The sequence below is a fragment of the Phodopus roborovskii genome, unplaced genomic scaffold, assembly GCF_943737965.1.
Source record: "Phodopus roborovskii unplaced genomic scaffold, PHOROB, whole genome shotgun sequence".
Taxonomy (NCBI): domain Eukaryota; kingdom Metazoa; phylum Chordata; class Mammalia; order Rodentia; family Cricetidae; genus Phodopus; species Phodopus roborovskii.
Window position 1 is genome coordinate 13,960,171 of NW_026126547.1, and position 22,239 is coordinate 13,982,409.

Below are 22,239 nucleotides of genomic sequence, written 5' to 3' on the forward strand. Positions count from 1 at the left end.
CGTTGCGTAAAGCTCGCTCGACCCGGAAACAAACCTTTTAAAACCCATTCTCTCAGGGGCGGGAGAAATCGACGCATCCGGAAGAGCGGACAGCTTCACCGTTGCTAGGCGACAAGGCAGGCGCACCTGAGCGCTCTGGGGACCAAGACCCAGTGGAGCTGCGAAGCCACGCCAGAGGCAGGTGAGCTCGGCCCCGAGAGCTTTTCTCTTCATCTTGGGTCCAGAACGGGGTGCGGCTCTTTCTCATGTTGCCTGGACCTGGGTCGGACCTAGCGGGCGGCTGTGGACGATCTCCCGGGTCCCTTGTTAGGGTCAGGAGCGTGCGGATGCCCCAGTGTTCAGGAGAGAGGACTGTCCTGCACTTTGAGCCAGCCAGTGCGACTTTTCTAATGTAAAGTCAGAAAGATTTATTTGTGGAGTGAGCCCCTTCCTTGTAGGAGCTTGTGGTACATGGATGTAACTTTCTCTGCCTTCCGTAAACTATGACACTTTAGACTCGTTCTCGTTTTGGAAACTGGTTTGCTTTGAAACATCTTGATAGAGTTATGCCAGACTCTTATTTCCAAGGGAGTTGGGAGACACTGGTTGTTTCAGGCAGAATGTTAGCGACTAAAATAACGGAAGAGGCTTTCGTTTGAAATGAAAGTTACTAAGGAGACTGCTGTATACTCCATTTGTTTTGTGTGGATATTCGAAAAGACGTGGTGCTTTGGAACAGACCAATGGATATGCTATTGGCCTAACTTCAGGATTTTCTGTCACTAGCAAATGAATGCTGAGCGACTTCGGTTTTGTTTTTGGAAGATTTACTATTTGGAGAAAGAAATTATAATGCCGTAGGGTCTGTCTTAGTTAGGGGTCTATTTCTGTGATGAAGCACCATGACCAAAAGCAAGTGGAGAAGGAAAAGACTTATTTGGCTTACACTTTACATTGCAGTCCATCACTGATCCAGGCGGAAACTCAAACTTGGCAGGAACCTGGAGGACTGAGCTGATGCAGAGGCCATGGAGAGATGCTGCTTGCTGGCTTACTTCGAGCATGGCTTGCTCAGCCTGCTTTCTTATAGAGCCCAGGGCCACCCTCCCAGGGATGGCCCCACCTACTGTGAGTGGCCTGGGGGCCCTCCCCAACAATCGCTAAATAAGAAAATGCCCTTCAGGTTTGCCTACAGCGTGGTCTGGTAGAGGCATTTTCTCAGTTGAGGTTCCTCCTCTCTAATGATTCTAACTTGCATCAAGTGGGCATAAATTATCCAGCACACTGATTGATATGGCTGGTGCCATTCCTGGGTGATAGGTCTAGCTGAGTGTACCAGCAAGTGTTCTTCTATGGCCTTTGCTTTAGTGTCTGCCTTGGCTTCCATTAATGCTAGACTATGATGTGGAAGTGTAAGTTGAAATAAAGCCCTTCCTCCCCCAAGTTGCTTTTGCTCAGTATTTTATATAGTATTTGGTGGAAGAAAGTTATCACCCAGAGCAGAAGCAGGAGTAGCATATCTTCAAGGAACCGATTCTTTCACCATTGGGTTTCCTATAGCATGCATGACTTATGAAATGCTGACTGACCAGGAATGGACCTTGCAAAACCAAGAAAAAAAAAAGCCCAATTTTTGCCTCAACCATTGGCTTTCTATCCTGAAAGGATCCATGTTTATGATCCTAATGTATGTGTGTTTTTTTTTAATAAGACTGTTCAGGTCAGTAATGGAGGTTGGAGAAAGAGGAGCCTACTAAGATATGTGTGTGTGTGTGTGTGTGTGTGTGTATTTTTATGTGCTTGTGTGTGTGTGTGTGTGTGTGTGTGTGTATTTTTATGTGCTTCTGGGTTGAAGGAAAACGGCTCCCATACGCTCATATGTTTGAATCATGGTTCCAAGTTGGTGGAACTATTTGGGAAGGATTTGGGGCGGGTGGGCTTGTTGGAGGAGTTGTGTCATAGGGTAGGGCTTTAAAGTTTCCAAAGCCTTCAGCCATCCCCAGCGCACACTCTGCCTCCTGCCTGAGGTTTGAGATGGGAGCTCTCAGCTGTTCTGCTGCCTTCACTCTGTCACGATGGACTCTGACCCTCTGGAACTGTAAGCCCAATTAAAGACTTTTTTAAATAGGTTGTCTCGATTGTGTTTTAGTACAGCTAGGATAGTAACTAATACAAGGTCTGCATTCATATATGATTTTTATGACTCATAATAACTTTGTCTATGTTGGTATTGCTATAACACAATGAATGGGTTAAGCAACAAACATTTTTTTCTCATATTTTTTGGGGGCCTGGAAAGTGCAAGATCACAGCATCAGCAAACTTGGCTCTTTGTTCACAGGCAGATGCGTTTTCTTTACCTTTTTCATATGTGCGCCTTTATGGAAGAGGCCTCCAGTCCACGGCACTGTCTTATCTTGAGATACTTTGTATGAGCGCCTCTCTTTCCTAAGTTCTTAGTATTAAACATTCTCTGTAAGTTAAACGTCATAGCAATTCTCATTCCTGTGGAAGGAGGGGGGAAAGTGTTACTGGAATTGGCTCCTAGGCTAGGCCCTAATTAATAAGACTGAAACTGAGGCAATTATGCAGAATTTAATAATCTAACTGAAACTTCAAGGAAGCCAATAAATTTCCACCTGGAAGATTTTTTTTTTTTTCTGAAAAGAGATTTTATTTTACCTCAGAGCGGAGTGGATAATGAAGTAGTCCCATTTAAATTCTGTCAGCCTTCCTAAACAAATAGCAAGCATCAGAAAAATTTCCTCCTAGTCAGCTTTAAAAAATTATTTCTTTTATTTTTTTGGATTATAATAACATTATTTCCCTTTCTCCTTTCCTCCCTTCAAACCCTCCCATATACCCCCTCCTTGCTTGCTCGTATTTTCTCTTCTGCCTTCTCGTTCTTTCCTTGGAAAGCCTATTATTCTGTCTTTGCTCAGTGGGAAATCTCATTCCGTTTTGTAGAATAGATTCTGCCCAGATTCTTGAATTACAAATAAAACCCAATATAGCCCGTCAGTAAATTGCTGTAATTTTGGCTGACATCTTTAACCTTTACACCATTGTGTTCGTTGTTCATATGGTACATTTCTCCCCTTGCCTCCTTTCCTTGCCTGAGCCCGGGCTTCTTACTACTTAACATCCAGTTCTTTTCACAGTTCCCCATTTCAGATTCTTTTCTGTCTTAAGTCTTTTTCTTATTTGTTCCTCATGTGTATGTGTGTGTGTGGTATGTATGCATATTTGCATACGGGTGAGTAGTGCATGTGTGTCTGCAAACACTCGTATGTGTGTGTATGGATGTGCATGCGGTTAGATGTCCAAAGTTGATTTTAGGAGTCTTCTTTGATCTCTCTCCACCTTATTCATTCCATCAGGTTCTCCCACTGAACTCTCACTCACTTATGTGACTAGTCCAGATAGCCAGCTTGCTTCTGGGGTCTCCTGTGGCTGCCTTCTACTGCTGGAATTCTAGGTGGGCCACCACACCCACCTGGTGTTTATGTGGATCTAAATTCCTGTCAGTATGCGTTTACAAGTGCTTTAACCACTGAGCCATATTCCTGTCTGTATGTGTCTACAGCAAGTGCTTTAACCACTGAGCCATATTCCTGTCTGTATGTGTCTACAGCAAGTGCTTTAACCACTGAGCTATGTTCCAGCCCTGGTGTAAATGTTTTAAAACAATGAGCATGACTATATCTGATTTCATATATGTACATATATATGTATATATATATGCATATATGTATGTATATATATATATATATATATGAAAATGATAGATAAGTTTATGTTTATATATCAGTATTTTTACAAAATCAATTAAGAGTGGTGCAAAACAAGTTTTTTTTTTTTTTTACAGTATTTTATGTTAGTAGGTGGAAAGGGAAAGTATGGACTGATTTATTATTAATAGTTGATGTGACATTTTATAACCTCAAAATATATCCACATGTATAAGAGTAAATACTAGCACATTTTACCCACAAGGCAAGGCATCCTAGGACTCACAAGATCTTTTATAGTATAAAGTTATTTATTCTTATACTGATTTTATTTGTAGCATATATGGAATTTAAATCTTTTGGTTTTTTTTGTTTGTTTGTTTGTTGTTGTTTGAGACAAGATCTAAAATTAGTCCAGGTTGGATTAGAATTCACTATGTAGTTCAGGATGGCCCTGTCTCCATAGCCTCCCTAGTGCTAGGTTACAGGTATGAGACACTGCCCCCGGCTGGAACTTTTGAGATTTTATATAGCTATTTTGTAATAATCCGATTTCCTCATACTGAGAGTAGCTGAGTGATAGGCAGTAAGAGAAAGAAACCCTTGATGTTGGCCTATTAGCTGCATTTTTACAAATCTGTACTTTGCTACTGCAGCCATGTACAACACAGGCATGATAACACAGCCACAATAGCTGTGTAATAGAGTATGCATAAAGATAGAATCATTTAAAAAGAGAGGTTAAGATTTGTGAGATAAATCAGAAGCTGATTATTATAAATATTTTTAGATGAAAGAGTATCTAAGCCTAAATAATGATTTAGCTAAAAGAAAGTTTGACATGTCATTTTTTAAACATAAGAATGATGTGATTAATCTTGGAAATTCTTTGGTTTAGATGACATGCAGAACATTTTTAAAAATAGGAAGTCTTTCTAAAATGGATATGTAGAATTTTAAAAACTATTACCATATTTATCTCAAGCATAGTTAAAACTCAAATCAAACTTAGTCAATGCAAAAAAAATCAAACCCTTATAATTGAATTTAAAATTATAACCACATTGAGAACTGCTTTATTACTGTTTCATATATATAGACAGTTTATATACATCCCATAACACACGTGTACAGAGGCACACACCCACATCCTCATACAAGGAAACATGGCATATATTCATGTTCTGCTGTGTAGACTGTGCTGTATTCTCTGTCCTTCCAGCTTTGATGAATCTGTTGTTGAAGTAGCTTAACTGCAGAGATTTGACCAGCATTTTCAGGAATGCTCAAGTACAGAATGTTCTAACAGGACCAATATTTTAGTCATGGGATCTTCGTGTAATCAAGTTGCTGTTAGTGGACAAAAGGAAGAACTGAGTGGAGTTAGTAGCTAGGCCATTCTTTTTATTAAAAACGTTTCCTGCATTTGTATGTATTTCATGAAGTGTGTGTGAGCGTATGTGTATGTGTGTGAGCATGTGTATGTATGTGTGCGTGTGTGCGAGTGTGTGTATGTGCATGTGTGTGCATGTGAATGTACATTAAGTAGGTGTGTCACAGCATGCACAAGTAGGTCAGAGGACATTGTGTGGGAGTTGGTTTTACTCCTTCTATGATGTGGGTCTCAGGGATTCAACTCCAGTTGTCAGGTTTCGGGGAAAGTGCTTTTACCCACTGGGCAGTCAGTTTCCCGCCTTCCTTTTTAAATTCAGGTGAAATAGGAGAAAACAGTCTACCAGGGCTCTTTTTTTTTTTTTTTTTTTTGATAATTGTATTTCTTTCCCCTGGAATTATCAGCTATTTAATCTTGAAATTTTTTCCTTTCAATTGGAAGAAGGGAAAATTAATTAGTTTTTATTCTACTTAACCATGGGACTTGGAATGTACTTCTTGGTCTCTGTAAGCAGTAGTTTGCATTGGTATGATAGATAACACAGGCACAGGATGACCATTAAGTCTGGAAACAAAATGGAGCGTATTCTTCCATAAGATACCCACTTAAATCAAGTGATGGTTTCTAAGTCCTGCTTCTAAGAGTAGAACTCTGAAAATAACTCATATATCCAGAATTAATACAGAAGGCTGGCCACCTTTAATCCCAGCTCTTAGAAGGCTGACAAAGTTGGAAGCCAACTAGGAGCATATAGTGATACCCTGTCTCAAATGAATTAAAACAAAAATATGTAGGAAGCGAATGGACTGCAGAATATACATTCATATGGATAAATATTAAGAATGTGACATTGAATGAAAAATTGCTATATATATATATATGATGTTATTTTTATAAAAATAATTATATAAATGCTGTGGTTTGGGCCATCAAAAATCAATATGTTGGAGATTGGTTGCCAGTGAAAATGAGGTGATGAGGACTCTTTTAAGAGGTGGGGACCAGCCAGGCATGATGATGCATGCCTTTAATCCCAGTACTCAGGAGGTAGAATCAGGCAGATCTCTATGAGTTCGGGGCCAGCCTAGTCTACAGAGCGAGTACCAGGACAGCTGGTACTCCCCCAAAACCCCCCCCCCCAAAAAAAGTGGGGATGTTGGTAGGTGCTTAGGTCATAAGGCCATTGCCTTCAGAAGAGATTAACTTCCATCTCTCAGGGGCAAGTCAGTCTCTTAGACTAGTCACTGTGATTGCTGAGTTGGACAGAAGACCTACCACAGTTGGCTTCCAGTGTTACGATAAATCTCAAAGGGACCTTTTCGTGGGGACCATGACAGATTCCACAGCGGGAAAGAGTGACTGAGGTGGAGGGACAAACACACCAGTCAGACAGAGCTTAAGTGAGAAGTATTGTTAGAAACGGGAAGGGAGGAGGGTAGAAAGAGAAAAGAGGTAAAGAGACACAGAGACAGAGAGAGGACAGAAGAGAAGAGACAGGAGAAGTTCTGTCTGCCCCAGGGGAACAGTGGGAAAGAGAACTGGAAAAGAGCAGAAAGACAGCATAAGCGGGCAGGGTCTTTCTTTTAAAGGGGTCCTTTCCACCTGCCTGGGCTGACCAGAGTCCTGCCTGAGTGCATTCTGCCAGGTGACAGGGTCTGGCCAGCGTAATGCCTGAATCCTTACATGTAGTGCATGAGTTTGTGCTATAATCCCTAAAGAGACAACCCTAAATGTTACCATCTTGGATGTCCTAAAAGATCAAACTCTGTAGGCTCTAAAATCTTGAGCATAGTTCTGAAAAAAAAAATACACACACACACGCACGCACACACACACACACACACACACACACACACACACACAATAGTAGTCACTCTAAGACTTTTACATTTCTAGGAGAATTGTTTGAGAAACATTAAAAAAATAACAAAACTCTCCTAGGCCATGTTCCACAATGATAGCCCACATATTTTCTTATATTTTTGGTTGTGAGCCTAGCCTTTAACGCCTGAGCCATCTCTCTAGCCCAAGCCCACATATTTTTACAAGTATAAACAACCAGGTATTCTACAGATGGTCATGTGAATATGACACTGATAAGCATAGAAGTTACATTTATAAATAGGCTGAACGCTGAAATACGTAAATTTACATCACTGTGTGGGTAATGCTATCCTGTTTTGCAATGCAGTCATCTGAAACCTAATGAGTTTGATAAAATCAATGAGAAAACCACAATGGGCTATTGAGATCTTCAGTGGTTAGACACTAGCTGTATGGACCTCATGACCTGAGTTTGATCCCTGTGGAAGGAGAGAGCTGACTCTGAAAAGTAGTCTTCTGACTTCCATGTGTGTATTAATATTTCATACACACAGAGCTCTCTTCTTTCTTATTTAAAAAAAGAAGAAGAATCCCAGAACACCTCCTCACCACATCAGCAGCCACTAAAGAACCAATACCTTCACGAATTTACCTTTCACGATGCAGACACATGAAGGAGATGTTGCTTCATTTATTTGAGACATTTCAACATTCATGCACACACACAAATCTTGCAGTCTTTCATGTAACCAAATATGCAAACATGCATTGGATGAGTTAGAACTCTTTTAAAAAGGGTTTCAACCATTTTGTATTTGGACTGTTGGAATTTATGCAAAGATGATCGACATAGTATAACAGACGATTGAAATAATGCTGGCATGGTAGTAGTGTGGTACATAATATGGTTGCTGTAAGTGATTCCAATTTATAAAGCAAATTTATTGACCAGTAATTTGGGGGATCAAGCATTGATATTAAGGGTAAAATGTAGAAGGAGCAGAGAGTGTTCATTATTCTTCATAGAAACTGTGATCTTATTCAGGGTGATAAATATGGATGTATTTGCACTATTCTACCTGTATCCATCCAGTTTGATCAGCACTATTTGCTGAAGATGTCATTTTTTTCCAGTGTCTACTTCTGGTTTCCTTATGAAGAATCAGGTATAGATATGTGTTTGGATTTATGTCTGGGTCTTCAATTTGATTCCATTGATCAATGTGTCCATTTCTTTGCCTATACCATGTGGTTTTTTATTATTATAGCTCTGTACAATTTGAAACCAGGAATGGTGATACCTCCAGCAGTTGTTTGAGCTATTCTTGATTTTTTTTTTTCCATATAAAGTTGAGAATTGTCCTTTCAAGGTCTATAAAGAATTGTATTGGAATTTTGTTGGTGATTGCATTGAATCTGTAAATTGCTTTTGGTAGGATAGCCCTTTTTACTATGTTAATCCTACTGATCCATGAGTGTGGAAGGTCTTTCCATGTTCTGATATCTTCTTCAATTCCTTTCTTCAAAGGTTTGAAGTTTTTTACCATACAAGGCCATCTATCTATCTATCTATCTATCTATCTATCTATCTATCTATCTATGTAATTTTCACTAGGTAATTCATAGGATCTAATAGTTTCTTATTTAGTGAATTTAAGGATTGTGTTACTTTCTTTTTTGGCTGGGAATTAAACTTAGGGCCTTATATGAGCTAAGAAAGGGCTCACCTATGCAGATTTGTCTTTCTTTAAGTGAGAGTTCAATAATTTCTTTCTGATTTGACATGAGCTTAGAGGAAGTGATCTAACAATAACAATAGAAAGGCTTTTATTTAGCATTCTTGGCTTTTGAGAACAGAGTCCTGACATGCTGTGCTGTGGGAAGCTGAGCTGCAGGGTGTGATTGCAGTGAGGAAGACAAATCTCAACCACCATCATGTCTCAGGTGAGCCAGGGAAGCCAACTGCTAAATGGAAAATTTGGCAGTTTCCTGAACCTCATGAGATAGAATGATAGCTGTTCTTGAATTTCAGAAAATTATGTATGGGTCTGGGTTCCCTAACTGAACTACCTTTAGAAGTTCACAGACCTTATTTTAGGCTCCATCTGTAAAGAACTCAGCTTCCTTGAAAACGTTTCTCCTTTTTCTGGTTTTACTCTATGGGCATAACCAGTGCTGCTTAGGGAGGCAGAGTTAGAAAGACCTGGCAAGTTAGCAATGCTGATGTCTAAGCAAAGCCTCCCCTTCCTGATCTCTTGTATTTTGTTGTGTTTCAGTTGCTCCTTTCCAGCCTTCTCAAATGTGTGTGTAGGGCACAAGTGGAGAGAATTATGACATTGGAAATACTCAGGAGGTTGAAGCAGGCAGATCTCTGTTCAAGGCCTGCCAAGTCTACATAGCAAGTTCCATTCCAGCCCTGGATACACAATGAGCCCCGTATCCCAAAAACAGCAAAACAAAAAAACCAAACAAACAAGAATAAACACATATTTTTTTTTTTTTTTTTTTTTTTTTTTTTTTGTGGAATATCTTTTGGCTTTGGAATAGGTGGGGAGAAATTTCTCCAAATGGTTACTATGGGTAAAGTTGGCAATATGCTTGCATCTTGTTCCTCTTCCTAACAGAACCGTATCCTACTGTGTAGGCAATATAGGATGAATGACTCATTTCCTAGGTAATTTCAGAAATTAACATTATGATATTTATTTAACTTTATTTTAAATAATGATTATGTTGGGACAAAGATTTTTAGGAATTTAATATCTTATTCACTAAAATTATTGTGAGACTATGAATATTAATTAAATCTGCCTTATTAGATTAGTCTGATTAAGATGCATAAATATATTTTAGTATTTTCTTTTTATTTTTATGTTAGTTCACCATTGTTATTTACTGTTTTTCTTAAAAGAGATATTAATCACTTGCATGAATATCTGTGTGAACTGTAGAGTATTTACTGTTAATGTTTTTTAGAAGCCACAGTCAGACTTCCTATAACATATTATTTGCCTTTGAAAATTTCCTGCTTTGGAGATCATTTATTTGTGTTCTTACTATATTAATATGAATGAAATAAATATTAATAATGAATTGTTTAAAGTACAGTATTCCAGTTAATTCCATGTATAATTAAAAAATTTAAATACATTAACATTTCACAACATAGTCTGTGATTGGGATTAGGAGTGTTTGTGTTTGCTGTTCAAATACTCACTGTAATATTTGATATTTGGATAAAATGCTGTTTTCATATCAAATATATTTGTTCAAACTTTTAGAGGATATAGACTAGAGTCTTAGAAATTTTTTATTTAACTTAAAATTATTTATTTTCAGATATTAAAAGTGAGAACAGTTTGGGGGAGTCTTTGTGGTTATATGACTATTAGGTTTTGCATATTTGCCTCCTTTAATGATAGGTTACTTTTTCTGTCATACATAAAACATTTAATCTCCAAGTTGTGTAGAGAAGAGATGAAGGAATAAAAGAGTGAGATGGGCTGTCTTGGCTGTTCTGCTGTGGAGAACATGAAACTATCTTGTTTCCTCAAGCTCACTTACCAGATGAGGGGAGGGAGAGCTTTCACAGGAGGAAGTGCATATTTATGTTAAAGCACAGTACACCCTTGCATGTCCTATGTGAATGGTTTGGAGTGTTGACATGTAAAATGCTGCTTGGCTGAACCAACTGTTTACAACAAGCCCAGGCCAGCCACACTACTGGAAAGATGATGCAAGTTCACTGAAGTTAAAGCCACTGTCAGGGAAGATTATGCTAGAGACATAAAGTCTGGGTTTTAGCTTCAGGAAATACCACTGTGGAAATTACTCTCTAGGTAGGATTAAATATAAAAATTCTAAACACGCATCTAAAATGATTTAAGTTACCCAGCTAACTACAGTTAATTGCTAAAGGATTTTCTTAAAATATTTTGTTATCATTATTTGAAAATAAGGACGGTTAAAATTGTGGGGATAATTTCGGATACTGAAAGAATGTGGTCTTTTTTTTTTTTTTTTTTTTTTTTTGGCTGTGAAATTTGATTTTAATCATCATGAGTTGGCTATGAGAAAGTTATTAACTAGTAGATATTTAATCTATGTGTTCAGGGGTTACATAGATTGTAAAAATTCTTAAAATCTCCAAAATGATCCTTTTTTTTTTTTTGCATACTTATGAGAATATGGGGTGGGTCGTGGAGAGGTATTGGTTGCCAGGTAAATCAGCTTTCTTGAGAGTTAGACTTTGAACCACATTTGACCCTACTATAGTGAGGCAAGAGGGTCTAAAAGTTGAGTTGATTTCTCATGACCAGTGATATAGTCAACTAGGTCGGAAACAAAAGAACATAGAGAGCTTTGCATAGCTGAACATGTGAAGGTTGCTGGAAAGTAGCTTATGCAGAGAGAGCATGAATGCTCCTCATCTCTTTCTACATGTCTTACACTAGGCATCTTTTTCACTCGATTATTCATCAATGTCCATTGTAAAATTCTTTGCAGATAACTAAAAAGGAAAAGGGTGTGGCAGCCTCACTTTATAGCTGATTGGGCAGAGGCAATGGTAACTAATCTATATCTCTAAAATAAAACCCATCTCTTGTGGATCTCACAGTTGCAAGAACATGCCAAGAGACTTAATCCTATCTTCAAACAAGACAAAAAGACACCTTCTTATATATCCCATTTATGACAGGGAGACACGCCCAGCACTGCTGTCAAGTACCTCAAGAGTATCTTCCTATGGGACTACACCCAGTCAAAGCTGAATTCTTAACTGTGCTGCAGAAAATAACTTCAAGATGTGTTGAGTGAAGCAAACTTAGCAAGTTAATCAAGGAGATAAGAAATAGTACATACTTTAGATTTACATGCGAAGAAAGAAGGAGGAGGAAGACAAGAAGGAGAAAAGAGAAGATACAAGATATGAGAGTAGTTTCTCTAGAGAGAATTGTCATTAGGTGTCTGTTTTAGTTTTTTTTTTTTTTTTTTTTTTTTTTTTTTTTGTCAGCTTGAACAAGCTACAGTCATTTGGAAACAAGGAGCCTCAATTGAGAAAAATGCCTCCATTAGATTGGCCTGGCAAGTCTGATAGGGCATTTTCTTGATTAATGACTGATTAGGGAGGGCCCAGCCCATTAATGGTGGTGTTATCCCATGCAGGTGGTCCTGAGTTGTATAAGAAAGCAGGTTGAGCAAGCCATGGGTAGCAAGCCAGTAAGCCTCTGTGTCAGTTCCTGCCTTTATTTCCCTTCATGATGGATCTTAACTTGTAAATCAAGTTTCCTCCTATGGTTGCCTTCGATCATGGTGTTTTATCACAGCAATAGAAACTCAGGTGGGACAGTATCTTTGCATATGATATATTGTATGTTTCTGGGGCATAAGTTATAGTGCCAAAGAATGCAATTTATAACAAGGGTTAAGAACTAATTAATTTAAAAAAAAATCATAGTTGAAAAAGTAAGTTACAGAGTATATGAGTTTACTTATTTTTCTTAAAGCTACTAAAATATGTGTGTTAGTTGTTACATGAACTGCAAATGTCTGTTAAATCCATTTGATCTATCGTATATTTTTTTTATTTTTTGTTTTTTTTATTTTTTGATTTTTTTAATTTCTAACGTTTTCATAGAAATATTTCTTTTTATTTATTTATTTATTTTATATAACCAAGTCCATTTAATGAAAACAAACATTTATAGACAATATTTGGGAATTTGGGCGTCGTTCTTTCCAAACTACTTCCTGCTGGTAAGGGGCGCTGTCATGGGGGATTCTAAGAAGATGCAGAAATCCTGGCTGTAGTCTGTAAGGCTGCTTTGTCCAGCTGTTTTGAATGTAGGATCACCTCGTACTCTGTTTCAGGTGGTCTGGCTTGATCAAACCACATTAGTCTGGAAGGAATCCACAGTTTTTCATTTTCTGTGGAAACAAAAATAGAAATCCTTTTCCCCAGTAACTTGTCCTTGAACTTAAATTTTGGAGTCAAAGCATTAATTTTACATTAAGTATCAGTATACAAGAATCTATAACAATGTAAGTTGTCCTATAGCTAATAGTTGCTAAAATAGTTCATAAGAAGATATACTATATTCCACCCCATCCTTTCCCCTTTATTCTTTTCTGAAAGAGATTCCTGAGCCTGAACTTCATATGCTACCCACAACCCTACACGACTTATAACCAACCCTAAACAGGTGACAATTATTCATATCCTTGAGCAAAACCAAAAATCCATCTAAGCCAACTGTAAGGAAAGGGGGCATCATTTTCCTAGAGTTATTTCTAGCTATCATGGGGGCCAAGATGTCTCTATGGGATCCTGGTTAAGTCTCAAGAATACTAGCTGTAACATTTGTAGTTGGTCTGTGAGTAGCAGTTGAGGCTTATCTGAAGTTCTTATCTGAAGCTCTGTCCAGTGTGTTGTAAGGAGGTAGACTGTTTCAGCTAGCTAATCTGGAATTGTCTAGAACAGTTTTAGTCTAAAGCCGATCCCTGAGTGGTGTTACCAGTTCCAAGACAGTATCTTGAACCAAGTGAAATCAATGTTATGGGGCCCCATTTTGTTTCTGCAGACTTTAGAGATTGTTGTTAGGGAATTTTATTGTTCACTGTGGAATAAACATTAATATTAAAATGGAAAGTTTAAATTTTTATGGGTATGCATACAAGGAAAGGTACCAATAAAGATGAAAATAAGTATGGGGAAAAATAGGATTTTGGAGAGATAATAGAGTTTTGACAATAACAGTCCTTAGATTTTGGTTTTCTTTTGTCTCATACCAGGTGGTTATTCTGATATAAGGCAGAAACTCTAAATTTTTCTTTTAACAACATGCTTGGATTTAGAGAAGGAGAGAGCAACAGTCCAACTCCACAGCCAGCTTTGTTTTTTAAATGAGTTGGGACTATCGTTATACTGGGAAGTGAGGAGATATAGCTGTTTAGGTAGAGAGATTTTACCCTGTATAGATATTGGTACCATAGGTCAGATTCTTCTTTACTTGGTGATTCTTTCTGGATGGCTATCCTTTCTTTTTTTGGGCATCTAGATGTCCAATGTCTTTTGGCTCTTGAAGATGGATATTTTCTGTTTTCCTGCAAAGAACTGTCCTAACCTTTGTGAAGTTTCCTTATAACTTGTGGGATTTACCTTGGTGGATGACCTACCATTTCTCCTCATCAAGAGATTTCTCCTGTTCAGATAGAATCTTGATTAGCTTTGATGGTATCCATAGCTTTTCTTTTCTGGTAGAAACAAAAGTGAAACGCTTTCCCTAGCATAGAACTTATCCTGGTTTCCATTCTGAGGTCAACACATCCTTGAAGTACACTGGCTGATTTAGCTCAGAAGTTTTTTCTATTGTCCAATGTCCCCCGCAGCTGTTGTTCCTTTCTCATTAGCATTAAGAAATTTCAGGGTTAGTAAGGCATTATGCAATCTGTTTTTTGGGGTCTTGGTTCCCCTGCTTGTTTAAAGAGCATTTCTTTTAAGGTGCAATTAGCTCAACCACTGCTTGTCCTGTATGATTATGGGTGTACCTGTAATATGCTTTATGTTATAATATTTAAAAACTATTTCATCTTACTAGAGACATATGTTAGAGCATTTGTCAGTTTTTAATTTGTGCAGGTATACCCATAACAGCCATTTCTTCTAGTAGGTGTATAATTACAGAATTAGCCTTTCAGAGCTTAAACAATTGCCCATTGAAATCCTGAAAATGTGTCTATTGTATGGTGTACATATTTTAATTTTCTAAATTCTGCAAAATGAAACATATCTGTTTGCCAAATTTCATTTCTAGGTATACCATTAGGGTTACTTCCTGAAGGTAAAGGAGTTTGGTTATAGAAGAAACCAATAGGATTTTTCCCTCCACAATTTCTTTATTTCTTTAGCTTGTTGCCAAGTGATGGAAAAATCCTTTTTTAATCCTTTGCTATTCACATGGTATTTTTTATGAAATGTTAAATCTAAGAGTTTCCTGCTATTCACATGGTATTTTTATGAAATATTAGATCTAAGAGTTTCCTGGTGGAATCTTTAGGGCCTTTCAAATAGATGACAATATCTTGTGCAAATAGTGATACTTTGACATCATTCTTCCTTTACTGTTTGTATCCCCTTTATTTAATTCTCTTGGTTTAATAAATACCGGTATAGCTAACACTTCAAGTACTATATTAACTAAGAGTCTTTTTTTCAGGTTTGAAAGAACATGTCTTCAGGTATTAAAGGAAACGCTTGCAGGCTTCCCATTTAGCATGTTTGATAAAGGCTTATAGTATATATATAGCCTTGTTATGTGGAAGTATGTTCTTCCTACTCCTGGTTTCTTTAGAGCTTTTATCATGAAGAGATGTTTAACTTTGTCAAATGACTTATGTCTTTAAATATACTTATGTGGATGTATGCTTCTGCTTCCATCAGCTACTGGATGAAGGCTCCAGGATAGCATTTATTTAAGGTAATCATCAATCTCATTATCAGGGAAGGGCATTTAAGGTGGCCTCTCCACTATTGCTTAGATTCTTAGTGAGGGTCATCCTTGTAGATTTCTGGACATTTCCCTAGTGTCAGATTTCTCTTTAAACCTATATGGCTCCCTCTATTATGGTATCTCTTTACTTGCTCTCCCTGACTCAATCTTCCTGCTCCCTTCATGTCCTTATCTCCCCTCCTCTTCTTCTTTTTTCCCTAACTCCCTCTCCCCTCCCCCCATGTCCCCATCATTCTTTCTTTTGGTTAATTGGACCATTGTTGTCAATATTGCTTATCCTAAAATACCAACTTCTCACTTCTTTGGTTCTTTCTAATGTTCTTTCAGCTTCTGCTTCATTATTTTATACCCTCCACTTTCCATCTATTAACTTTGTGTTTAATTTATTTCTTGTTTCCTAAGACTTTGCAGCATGTATTTATTTAGGTTATGTATTTGAAATCACTCTGATTTTTAAATGTAAGCATTCATGATTATTATAGATCTTTCAGAACTGACAAATATTTCTGAAGGTGTTTTCATTTTCACTTGAGTCTAGCATTTTTTAAAATTCCTCTCTGAATTTCTATAGTGATCCACTGATTGTTCAAAAGTGTGTTGTGGAAGAACAAAGTGTATATGAAAATATCCTATGAAATCTATTAGCATATTATAATGAAATCTATTAATTTTTATTTTAACTCAAAAATAATTAAGAGTGTATTAAATCTCTGTGTGTTTGTAGAGTCTCTCTTGTTGTTGATTGTTAATTTCATTCCAGTATGTACTGATGAGGTCCCAGCACTTACTTAGATTCTCTCATACTTATGGAGGCATCTTTATGGCCTAAAATGTGATCTACTTTGGAGAAAATTAAAAAAAAAAAAAAAAAAAGAGCTACTAAAAATATGTGTGTTAGTTGTTACATGAACTGCAAATGTCTGTTAAATCCATTTGATCTATCGTATAATTTTTTTTTATTTTTTGTTTTTTTTTTAATTTCTAACGTTTTCATAGAAATATTTCTTTTTATTTATTTATTTATTTTATATAACCAAGTCCATTTAATGAAAACAAACATTTATAGACAATATTTGGGAATTTGGGTGTCGTTCTTTCCAAACTACTTCCTGCTGGTAAGGGGCGCTGTCATGGGGGATTCTAAGAAGATGCAGAAATCCTGGCTGTAGTCTGTAAGGCTGCTTTGTCCAGCTGTTTTGAATGTAGGATCACCTCGTACTCTGTTTCAGGTGGTCTGGCTTGATCAAACCACATTAGTCTGGAAGGAATCCACAGCTTTTCATTTTCTGTGGAAACAAAAATAGAAATCCTTTTCCCCAGTAACTTGTCCTTGAACTTAAATTTTGGAGTCAAAGCATTTTTTTTTTTTTAAATTTAATTTATTATTTTACATGTCGATCCCAATTCCCCCTCCCTCCCTCCCTCCCTCCCTCCTTTCCTCCATCCCTCCTACCCTCCATCACTCCCTTTTACCCTCTCTGCCCTCTCACATGCACCCTAACCACCCTCCCCTCCCATCCCCCCACCCTAATTCCATATGTAGGGGAATGCCATCCAGTTGGGGTCATGTAGATGTGACAGGTCCTGTGAAGTAGGGACTAGGGCTTCTCTCCTGTCTTAGATTAAGGCAGTTATCCCTCCATGGGGGATGTGCTCGCAAGGTCCTTTTGTACACCAGGGATGCATCCTGGCTCCATTGTCTGAGGTCCCTTAGAATGCTCAGTCCTTCTGACTGAGACCCATATTCAGCGGGGCCTGAGTCAGTCCCATGCTGGCTTCCCAGCTATCAGTCTGGTGGCCCGTTAGCTCCTCCTTGTTCAGGTAAGCTGTCTCTATGTGTTTCTGCCACTTGGCCTTGTCCTCTCCATCTGCATCTGGGTTCTAGTTCGTCTCAGTGTTTATGTATGGGTGTTTGATCCTGTTTTCAACAGGCACTAGTTGAGGGCTCCATGGATAAGTTAGTTGTTGATCTCACTATCCGGGAAGGGAATTTATGGTAGCCTTTCCATGGAAGCTCAAATTGTTAGTTGGCAACAGTCTTGTAGTTCTCTAGACCTTTCTTTGTGTTCAATTTTATCTTCAAACCAATATTAGCTCCCTCTTTTATGCTATCTCTCTCTCTCTCTCTCTCTCTCTCTCTCTCTCTCTCTCTCTCTCTCTCCTATCTTCTATTCCTAACCGGGCTCAATCTTCCTGGTGGCATGTGTTTTCCTTTCCTCCTCCTCATTTTCTCCTACTTCTCTCTCCATTCGCTTCCCCCCCCCCCCACTTCCTCTGTGCTCTGGGGGACTTGTCCCTTCCCAGTTCTGTGAGGGACTTTATATGAATCTCTTAGATCCTAGTTGCTTTGGTGGTGTGAATTATAGGCTGGTGATCCTTTGCTCTATGTCTAAAATCCATATATGAGTGAGTACATACTGTGTTCCTCTTTTTGTGACTGGGTTACCTTATTCAGGATGGTTTCTTCAAGTGCCATCCACTTGCCTGCGAATTTCAAGATACCATTATTTTTTTCTGCAGAGTAGTATTCCATTGTGTAGATGTGCCACATCTTCATTAACCATTCTTCAATTGAGGGGCATCTAGGTTGCTTCCAGGTTCTTGCTATTACAAATAGTGCTGCTATGACCATAGTTGAACAGATGTCTTGTTGCATGGATGTGGATCATTTGGGTATATGCCTAAGAGGGGAATTGCTGGGTTCTGTGGTAAATTAATTCCCATTTTCCTGAGGAAACGCTATATTGATCTCCAAAATGGCTGTATGATTTTGCACTCCCACCAGCAGTGGAGGAGTGTTCCCCTTTCTCCACATCCTCTCCAACATGAGTCATCATTGGTGTTTCTAATTTTAGCCATTCTGGCAGGAGTAAGATGGTATCTCAAAGTTGTTTTGATTTTTATTTCCCCGATAGCTAAGGATGTGGAGCACTTTCTTAAGTGTCTGTCAGCCTTTTTGATTTCCTCTATTGAGAATTCTTTCTTCAGTTCTGTACCCCATTTATTAATAGGGTTGTTTGGTGTTTTGTTGGCTAGTTTCTTGAGTTCTTTGTATATTTTGGAGATTAGCCCTTTGTCGGGTATAGGATTAGTGAAAATCTTTTCCCAGTCTGTGGGCTGCCATTTGGTCTTGTCGACTGTGTCCTTTGCCTTACAGAAGCTTCTAAGTTTGAAATGGTCCCATTTATTAATTGTTTTTCTCATGTCTGTGCCCCTGGAGTTATGTTCAGGAAGCAGTCTCCTATACCAATTTGTTCAAGGGTATCTCCTACTTTCTCTTCTAAGAGGTTCAATGTGTCTGGATTGATGTTGAGGTCTTTGATCCATTTGGACTTGAGTTTTGTACATGGCAACAGACATGAGTCTATCTGCAGTCTTCTACACATCCTCATCCAATTGTGCCAGCACCATTTGTTGAAGATGCTGTCCTTGCCCCATTGTATAATTTTAGCTGTTTTGTCGAAAATCAGGTGTTCATAGGTGTGTGGGTTAATATCAGGATTTGCAATTCGATTCCATTGGTCTACCTGTCTATTTTTGTGCCAATACCAGGCTGTTTTCAGAACTATTGCTCTGTAGTAGAGCTTAAAGTCAGGAATGTTGATGCCTCCTGAAGTTCTTTTATTGTATAGGATTGTTTTGGCTATCCTGGGTCTTTTGTTTTTCCATATAAAGCTGATTATTATCCTTTCAAGGTCAGTGAAGAATTGTGGTGGGATTTTAATGGTGATTGCATTGAATCTGTAGATTGCTTTTGGCAAGATTGCCATTTTTACTATGTTTATCCTACTTATCCAAGAGTATTGAAGATCTTTCCATTTTCTGGTATCTTCTTTAATTTCTTTCTTTAAAGCCACAAAGTTCTTATTATATAGGTCTTTTACTTGTTTGGTAAGCATTACACCAAGATACTTTATGTTGCTTGTGGCTATTGTAAAGGGTGATGTTTCTCTGATTTCTTTCTCTGTTTCTTTGTCGTCTAAAAAAAAGTAGGGCTACTGATTTTTTTTTAGTTTATCTTGTATCCTGCTAGTTTGCCGAAGGTGTTTATCAGTTGTCGGAGTTTCCTGGTAGAGTTTATTGTGTCGCTTATGTAAACTATCATATTATCTGCAAATAGAGACAGTTTGACTTCTTCCTTTCCAATTTGGATCCCCTTGTTCTCCTTTTGTTGTCTTATAGCATTAGCTAGAACTTCCAGTACGATATTGAAGAGATATGGAGAGGGAGGGCAGCCTTGTCTTGTTCCTGATTTTAGAGGAATTGGCTTAAGTTTCTCTGCATTCAGTTTGATGTTGGCAGTTGGTTTGCTGTATATTGCTCTTATTATGTTTAGGTATGTTCCTGTTATCCCTGATCTCTCCAAGACCTTTATAATGAAGTGGTGTTGAATTTTGTTGAAGGCTTTTTCAGCATCTAGGGAGATGATCATGTGGTTTTTCTTTTTCAGTTTGTTTATATGGTGGATCACGTTGATAGATTTTCATATGTTAAACCATCCCTGCAATCCAGGGATGAAGTCTACTTGGTCATGGTGGATGATTTCTCTGATGTATTCTTGAATTCAGTTTGCCAGTATTTTATAGAGTATTTTTGCATCGATGTTCATCAGGGATATTGTTCTGTAGTTTTCTTTCTTAGTTGTGTCTTTGTGAGGCTTGGGTACCAAGGTTATTGTGGCCTCATAAAAAGAGTTTGGCAATGAACCTTCTGTTTCTATTTTGTGGAACAGTTTGAGGAGTAGTGTATTAGTTCTTCCTTCAATGTCTGGTAGAATTCTGCACTGAATCCATCTGTCCCTGAACAATTTTTGGTTGGAAGGCTTTCGATGACTGCTTCTATTTCATTGTGGGTTATAGGTCTATTTAAGTTGTTAGTCTGTTCTTGATTTAATTTTGGTAAGTGATAGTTATCCAGAAATTTGTCCATTTCCTTTGAATTTTCAATTTTTGTGGAATGCAGATTTTCAAAGTATGGCCTGTAAATTGTCTGGATTTCCTCCGTGTCTGTTGTTATGTTCCCCTTTTCGTTTCTGATTTTGTTAATTTACATGTTCTCTCTCTGCTTTTTCGTTAATTTGGATAAAGGTTTGTCTATCTTGATTTTCTCAAAAAACCAACTCTTCATTGCATTGATTTTTTTTTGTATTGTTTTCCTGGTTTTTATTTTGTTGATTTCAGCCCTCAAGTTGATTATTTCCTGGCGTCTACTCCTACGGGGTGAGTTCGCTTCTTTCTGTTCTCAGGCTTTCAGTTGCGCTGTTAATTCTCTTATGTGACTATCCTCTGTTTTCTTCATTTGGGCACTTAGTGCAATGAAAGTCCCTCATAGCACTGCTTTCAAGGTTTCCCATAAGTTCGGGTATGTTGTGTCCTCATTCTCTTTGAATATTAGAAAGTCCTTAATTTCTTTCTTTATTTCTTCTTTGACCCAGGTGAGGTGCAATTGCATATTGTTCAGTTTCCATGATTTTGCAGGTTTTCTGCTATTTGTGTTGCTGTTGAATTCCAATTTTAAAACACGGTGGTCTGATAACAAACAGGGGACTATTCCTATTCTCTTGTATCTGTTGAGGTTTGTTATGCCACCTAGTATGTGGTCGATTTTAGAGAAGGTTCCATGTGGAGCAGAGAAGAAGGTATATTCTTTTGTGTTTGGATGGAATGTTCTATAGATGTCTGTTAACCCCAGTTGAGACATAACTTCTGTTAGTTCTTTTGTTTCTTTGTTGAGTGTCTGATTTGTGGTCCTGTCTAGTGTTGAGAGTGGTGTATTGAAGTCTCCCACTATAAGTGTGTGAGGTTTTATATGAGCTTTGAGTTTTAGTAGTGTTTCTTTTAAGAATGTGGGTGACTTTGTATTAGGGGCATAGATGTTCAGAACTGAGACTTTGTGTTGATAGATTTCTCCTGCGATGAATACGAAATGACCGTCTTCATCTCTTTTGATTAATTTTGGTTTGAACTCTAAGTTGTTAGATATTAGGATAACCACACCTGCTTGCTTCTTGGTTCCATTTGATTGGAAAATCTTTTCCCAAACCTTTACCCTGAGGTAATGTCTATCTTTGGATCTTAGATGTATTTCTTGTATGCAGCAGAAGGATGGATTCTGTCTTCATATCCATTCTTTTAGCCTGTGTCTTTTTATAGGTGAGTTAAGACCATTAATGTTGAGGGTGAGTAAGGACCATTGATTGTTGACACTTGTTTGATTTAGGTTTGTTGTTGGCAGTGGTATTTTGAATATATTTGTTCTGCTTCACCCTTGATTTCTGGTGTAGTTGGATTATCTTTTGCCTACATTTTTGTGGGCATAGTTACCTTCCTTGTGTTGAAGTTTTCCTTCCAATACTTTCTGTAGGTCTGATTTGTAGATACGTATTGGGAAAATCTAGTTTTGTCATTAAATATCTTGTTTTCTCCATCTATAGTGATTGAGAGTTTTGCTGGATATAGTAGCCTAGGCTGGCATCCGTGTTCTCTTAATACTTGTAGAACATCTATCCAGGACCTTCTGGCCTTGAGGGTTTCCATGGAGAAGTCAGGTGTAGTTTTGATAGGTCTGCCTTTATATGTTACCTGTCCTTTTTCTTTTGCTGCTCTTAATATTCTTTCTTTATTCTGTATGCTAGGTGTTTTGATTATTATATGTTGAGGGATCTTTTTTCTTTGGTCCAGCCTATTTGGGGTTCAGTGTACTTCTTGCACTTTCATGGGCATGTCCTTCTTCAGATTTGGAAAGTTTTCCTTGATGATTTTGTTGAATATGTTTTCGGCACCTTTGAGCTGGGCTTTCTCAC

At 37.9% G+C, this 22,239-nt stretch overlaps 1 protein-coding gene across 1 annotated transcript in view; it reads left to right on the forward strand.

Moving 5' to 3' along the window:
• The window catches only part of Wdpcp (WD repeat containing planar cell polarity effector), a 268,385-nt gene that overhangs the window by 1,052 nt on the left and 245,094 nt on the right, over positions 1 to 22,239 (forward strand). The window lies entirely within an intron of this gene.